Here is a 7,500-nt window from a genome sequence, read left to right as displayed (position 1 = left end):
GTGTGTGTGTGGTGTGGTGTGGTGTGTGTGTGTGTGTGTGTGTGTTGTGTGTGAGTGTGTTTGTGTGTGTGTGTGCGTGTGTGGTTGTGTCTGGTGTGTGTGTTGTGTCCGGCGTGTGTGTGTGTGTACATATATATATGTATATATATCTATATATATATATATATATATATATGTATAGAATATATATATAAATATTATATAAATTATATAGTATTTAATACATAGATATCAATCAATCCAAGCATCAGCCATCCTGAGTCCCACTGCTAAACAAAAGCCTTCCTTCATCAACATTCCATGATTCACGACGACCACACCGACCACATCCTGCAAACCTCTTAATATCCTTCTCGCTCCAACTCCTGTCTGGTCTTCCTTCTTCCACACGCTTCCCCTCTCGCGGGCGCCCACTCTGGAACACACCTTGCTCCATCCGCTCATCAGTCCGTTATGTCAAAACCCTATAATATATATATATATATATATATAGATATATATATATATATAATATTATATATAATAATATATGTGTGTGTTGTGTGTGTGTGTGTGTGGTGTGTGTGTGTGTATATATCAAATAATATCACAATGAGTCTTCCCCGGGATTTGAAACCGGCCCGAGGCGTCGCGAGCCTCTGTTCGAATCCGGGGACGACATCCGGAATTATTTGATTAACTACACCGTCACTGGTGATTCTATTCTGATATATATATATTAATATAATAAATATATATATATATAAATATGAATAATATATATATATATTATATATATAATTCAATATATAATATATATCATATACAATATACACACACACCCACATATATATGTATTATATATATATAGATATCAGATAATATATATAGTATATGATGTGTTGATTGTGGTGTATATTGTATTATGTATATGTAATAGGTATACGTATATGCATAAGTTACTTGTATACATGTACATGTACATGTATTTGTATATTGTATAATGTATATGTATACTGTATATGATAATGATATATGTATATGTATAATGTATGTGATATATGTATATGTAGATGTATACGTGTATATAAAATATGTATATATATATATATAGATATAATATATATATATATATAGATTATGTATATCGTGTATGTGTATGTATATGTATTAACTACGTAGATAACATGTATATGTATATATATATATATAATATACATATGTATAATGTACATGTATATTGATATAAGTATACGCATTAATATATATATATATCATATATATGTATATATGATATGTAATTATAATATATATATATATATATACTATAATGTATTATGTATAATGTGTGTAGTATGCTTGTATATATATATATATATAATGTATGTATATGTTGTTTGTATATCATATATATATATTCCAAAATATATGATACTCTTTTAATTGTTATCTATATATATACTATATATATATAATATATATATCGTTAGGTATATCATTTGCTGATATCAACTACAAGTCCCCTGCAAGCATAATACTGCAGTAGTTCATATTCAATGTACCTGTCTTTTCCCACCTTTTAAGTTATTCAGTAACATTAAATTTTATATTTTGCAATTATATTCCAGCAAGGAACGAAAATATTAAATCATTTTCCTGGTTCTAATTCTTGATGATGATGATGAAGATGATGATGATGATGATGATAATGATGATGATGATCATCATCATCATCATCATCATCATCATCATCATCATCATCATCATCATCATCATTTGTATATACAATGCAAAAACAAATTTTTTGTCACATAAATTAGTGTCTGGAATACAGGACGGGAATCTAACTTACTATGCATTCCATCAAACACTTTTTCTAAGTCTAAGAACATCCATGGTAGCCTCAAACCCAAGACTTAAAACCAACACTCCAAAAGAGTATACTAACAAAACGTGATGAAAACTTATGTATAATTGTAAACACGCCCAAATAAAATTATGAGTATATAAATAATTACACATTGCATTGGCAGATGCGTGCGTGTGTACTGAAGAAAGGTAACGTGATTCCAAGTACTTGGAGTAGAAACAGGATGCAATCAGTTAGATTCTTTTCCCGTAAATTACGTGAACACACACACACACACACACACACACACACACACACACACACACACACACAAAGAGAGAGATAAGAAAGAGAGAGAGGAAATAGAGATACAGAGTGATATAGAACAAAAGAGAAAAAGAGGGAGAAAAATACATATAAAAAGAGAGAAAGAGACAGACGCACTCACAGACACGGCTCCCATTGACACGCGGTTGGGTAGCATGAAGGAGGTGTATAGCCCCGGCGCTGGCGGGGGAGCTCACGGCCGAAAGGAGATGGGATACGGAAGAAGAGCTGCGTCTTTGTCAGCGTCGGGCCAAGTCCATTAGAGCTTCCCGTGTGACCACACTCGTTTGCATCCTAATGACCTGTTTGCCAGGCTCCTTCCCTCTGCGCCCTCGGCGTGACGAAAGTTCGTGCGGTTTTAGGGTTTTGTATATTCGAATGCATATGTGAGCATGCAGATGCGAATGCATAGAATTATCCAGCTGCGCTCATGCACATGTGCGGGTGTTTTGTTTTGGCTCTTTGTTTTTTGTTTTTTTGTGTGTATGTATGTGTGCATGTGCGTATGTGTTTGTGTGTGCGTGTGTGTGTGTGTGCGTGTGTGTGTGTGTGTGTGTGTGTGTGTGTGTGTGTGTGTGTGTGTGTGTGTGTGTGTGTGTGTATTCACCTCGGATCTGCTGCAGTCTCTGTCGAAACAGCCAGACACCACCCTACGGCAGTGAACACAGAGCTCATTATTTGCCGATCTCTGGGTAGGTCTGAGACCACTCACACACCACACACCGGGACAGCAAGGTCACAACTCCTTGACTAACGTCCCGTACCTACTCACTGCTAGGTGAACAGGGGTTACACGTGAAAGAAGACAAACCCAACTTATCTCCGCCCGGCCGGGGAATCGAACCCCGGTTCTCTGGCTCGTGAGGCCAGTGCTTTACCAATCCGCCACCGGGCCGTGTGTGTGTGTGTGTGTGTGTGTGTGTGTGTGTGTGTGTGTGTGTGTGTGTGTGTGTGTGTGTGTGTGTGTGTGTGTATTCACTTGGTCTTTGGATCACGTGTTGGACTCGTGATCGATAGCTATTTCCCTCCTGGAAGAGAGCTCAGAGCTCGTAAGTCCGATCTATGGGTAATGCTATGACCTTGCACACACACACATCCCCAACTCCCCGCCCACGAGAGTTGGAGTAACACCCCTCAGAGCTGCGATACTGATATTATTTCAGCCCCGGGCGAGAGTCGAACCCGGACCTCCGTAGTGGCAGGCCAGAGCTCTAACCACAGCGCCATGAGAGGTGTGTGTGTGTGTGTGTGTGTGTGTGTGTGTGTGTGTGTGTGTGTGTGTGTGTGTGTGTGTGTGTGTGTGTGTGTGTGTGTGTGTGTGTGTGTGTGTGTGTGTGTGTGTGTGTGTGTGTGTGTGTGTGTGTGTGTGTGTGTGTATGTATTTATGTGGACAGTGGACTTTGTAACGTAGACTTTTGACGAACCACACCCTTAGTTCAACTCGGTTTATGTATATATGTATACATACACATATACAAATACAAATAGATATACATATACATATACATATACATATACATATACATATACATATACATATACATATACATATACATGTACATGTACATGTACATGTACATGTACATGTACATGTACATGTACATATACATATACATATACATATACATATACATATACATATGCATATACATATACATGTACATGTACATGTACATGTACATATACATATACATATACGTATACATATACATATACTCGGGGTCTTCTCTCCCTGTCATACTAACACTAAAAACCTTCATAATCGGACCGCGCGCACTTAGTGACTTCGATATCGAGGCTGGAGGCTCAGGGGTTGTTTATCGAACTCAGAATTCCGCGGTCGAAAAGGCCTCGAAGTTCCTCACCCAGGGAGTGGAGAGCACGTCAAATAGAATGTGTTTTTATTGCCTGTGTGAAGATTTGTGAGTCAGTGTAGTCTCTGTGTGACGGGAAAAATGGTCTTCATATCGATTCGGTGGAGTCTGAGACCTTTTGAAAGTGAGGAACAATTTCCCTTTCATCTAGTCTCCCGCCGATTTATTTCATTCATACCCATGGCACCTTCTCAGGTTCCAGCCTATATCCTAACCACTTCCATATAACGTGGCATTTGTCCTGACTGCCAGAAGAAATGATAAAAAGCTCTACAAGTCCTTGTCGCACATACGCGACTCAAATGAGTTCGTTTGAGTAGAAACGACTTAGGTTACAATCTTTTATCTTTCGTCATATATTGAGAAGCTGAGTGACTAACTAAGAGAAGTTAAACCTAGAATACGAATATTAGACACATTATTGAAATATCCTTAGGAAAGCTTAGAATAATGTAAGCTAAGTCGTCTTCCAGATTTTCAAATTCACAAAATTTGACGATAACCTTGAATATGTGACGAGAGGTTTAAATGTGGGACAAAGGACCCAATGATCCAAAAAGGTCTTAATCGAGATCTTGAATTTAATAAAATCGTCTAACGACAAGAAAAGGATATCCTAAAATGACCCAGAAATCAACAATGGAAAACGTACGGTTGGCCAAGAGATTTACTTGGCTCAAGTGACGTTCAATTTGCTTCAGGAGAACGTGACCGTTCGGAACGGTGTTGGGAAGAAGAAAAGTCCGAGAGATTGAGAACGTTGCCAATCAGACTTATCCTTAAAGCCAGTCGAGGATATATAGACCAAAAGGTCACCATTTGGTTTGTTATTACGTTGTCTCTGTTCCCAAATAGGATGTTCTTACACTTTATCTATTGAATCATTTGCTTATCTGTTTATTGATTCATACTTTTATTCAATTGTTTATTTATTTGTTTGTGTTTTATTTATATATTCATTTATATATATTTATTTATTTATGATGCATTTATGTATTCATTTATTTGTTTATTTTTATTTGTTTATTCAGTTATTTCATTGTTTACGTATATATTTACATATTTCATCTATTTATTCAGAAATTGTTTATTCATCTTCTCATTTATTTATTCGTTTATTCACTTATTTATTTATCTATTCATGCGCTTACCTCTTAACTTATTTATATATTTATTCGTTTGTTTACGGAAATTAAAATGATCGTGAAGAACAAAGTTCTCTCTGACTTGCGTGCATCGAGTACAGTAGTTTTGACTGGCTAGGATTATCATGAAGAATTAGAATTCTTACAGGCTTGAAATGATCGCTTGACTTTTATTTGTTAATAAGTGAATTTCTTGCTTGCGCAACGAAACCATAATTATTTGTATGTACATATATTGTTTAGATTATTTTTTATAACCCGGGAAGCGTTACACTAGTCAACAGAATGGTTGGATTCTAACTATTCATTTGCATTTCGTCCAAGGTCGGAGGATTTGGTTAGTGTAACCTTGGACGAAATCCAAATGAATTGCTGGAATTCAACCACTCCGTTGACTATTGAAACCGTAGCTTTATGTAATATATTATGAGTTAAGGTCTATTAGAAGGGACAAGATCGTAGACTTACGACCTAAAAATAAAGATATACGTCTCCCACAGTTTCTTAGAAGACAATTAAACGCGGTGTTAATTATACACAGGTTCAATTGGTTCATGGTATAGTGTGACTGTAATGAAAAATCACACGAAATATTGGTACAAAAGTCTTAAAAACACATATCAATATTCCCTGAAATCAGGCTTACCAACTGCCAAGAGGTAGGTGGAGTATAGTAGGATAGTGTCATAGTTTTTTTCCAAATCTATGGAACCAAGAAACAAAACAGGAAGAAAGGGTCTACTTCATGTTCTAGATTTTTATAACTTAGTTTAGACGACTAATGCAACCAACAGTAGCTTTTGGAATCGAACACGGGTCTGGGTCGTACAAAACCCAATCGAAACCAACCTTCCTCTCATCACACTCATAGTAGAAGACTTGCATTGCTTTTCCCAACCTCTCAGGAGCGTTGTATGACGTCACAGCTGTTTACATCATCGGATCCATAGAGGACAGAGAATTTTACAGGTGACACGAGTTCATAGGGATCCAGTTTCATTCCTTTCTTCTTCCTCCTCCTCCTCCTCCGCCTCCTCCTCCTCCTCCTTCTTCTTTTCCTCCTCTTCTCCTCCTCCTCCACCTCCTCCTCCTACCCCTCCTCCTCCTACCTCTATTCCTTCTACCCCTCCTTTTTCATTTTTCTTATTATTTTCCTTATCCTTGTCTCTCTTTCTTCACCTTTTCTACTGCTCATCCATTCCCATTCCCACTTTTCCCTCTCCCCTCCTCCTTCTCCTCTTCCTCCTCCTTATTCTTATTGCAATCCTTATTTTCCTTTGTCTTATCTTCCTCTCTTTCTCTCCACTTCTACTGCACCTCCACTCCCTTTCCCACTCTTCCCTCCTCCTCCTCCTCCTTATTCTTATTCTTGTCCTTATCTTTATTATCTCTCTTTCCACCTTCTACTGTCCACTTGTTTTCCTATTCTTCCTTCTTACTCTTATTCCTCTCCTCTTGTTCTGGACCTACCAAATTTCAGCAAGTATAGTTTAACGAATTCCTGTTTTCCTCCTCTTCCTCCTCCTCATTATTATCCTTATCTTCCTTATTCTTACTTCTCTCTCCCTTTTCCACTTTGTTCCTTTCTCCTCCTCCTCCTCCTCCACCTTTTCATCCTTCTCCTTTTGTTCTAGCACAACCAACTTTCCACAAACATAATTACGCTCCTACCGCTTCCAGCGGTTACTTAAAAGAGTACCCCAACTTGGGGTACAAGTACAGCTCACCTGTGTCTACTACAACTACAGATATGTTATTTAGTTGCCTATTATTTCTGAACACCAGCGGGAACACCAGTCCTAGCAACCTTAGAAGAGCGGGAGCACACTCTCGAGACGTAGACTATATATCTCTCAGAGATTAAGAGTAAGTTAGGAGTGAATGTGAGGAGGTTTTACGCAGGGAGTACGTGGGGAGTATATAGGAGAGTTTGGGGAGTGTGGAAAGGCATATGTGGGGTGTGTATGGAAGGCGTATTTGGGGAGTATATAGGAAAGTTTGGGGAGTGTAGAAAGGTGTATGTGGGGTGTGTATGGAAGGCGTATTTGGGGAGTGTGTAGAGTGTTTGTGTGGGAAGTGTGTGGTGTATATGTAATTTATGGGACGAATATTTCCGAAGTGTGTGAGGGTGACTTTAGGAGATGATGTTGGGCGAGCTTGGGAGGGGGGTAATAGTGTAAAGGGTGTTTACCGAGAGTGTTTAGAACATCAATTTCCCTCAAGTGAATTAAATCACCTGGCGTCAGGCTGAATAAACATAAGTCAAATATAGACTCTAATCATGATAAATTTAACGTAACAACGTTTCCCTCAGATGAAAAATGTC

This window comes from Oratosquilla oratoria, chromosome 7 (genome assembly GCF_046742065.1).
Source record: "Oratosquilla oratoria isolate Oo_2021 chromosome 7, ASM4674206v1, whole genome shotgun sequence".
Classification (NCBI taxonomy): Eukaryota; Metazoa; Arthropoda; class Malacostraca; order Stomatopoda; family Squillidae; genus Oratosquilla; species Oratosquilla oratoria.
Note: the sequence above shows the minus strand (reverse complement) of the source record.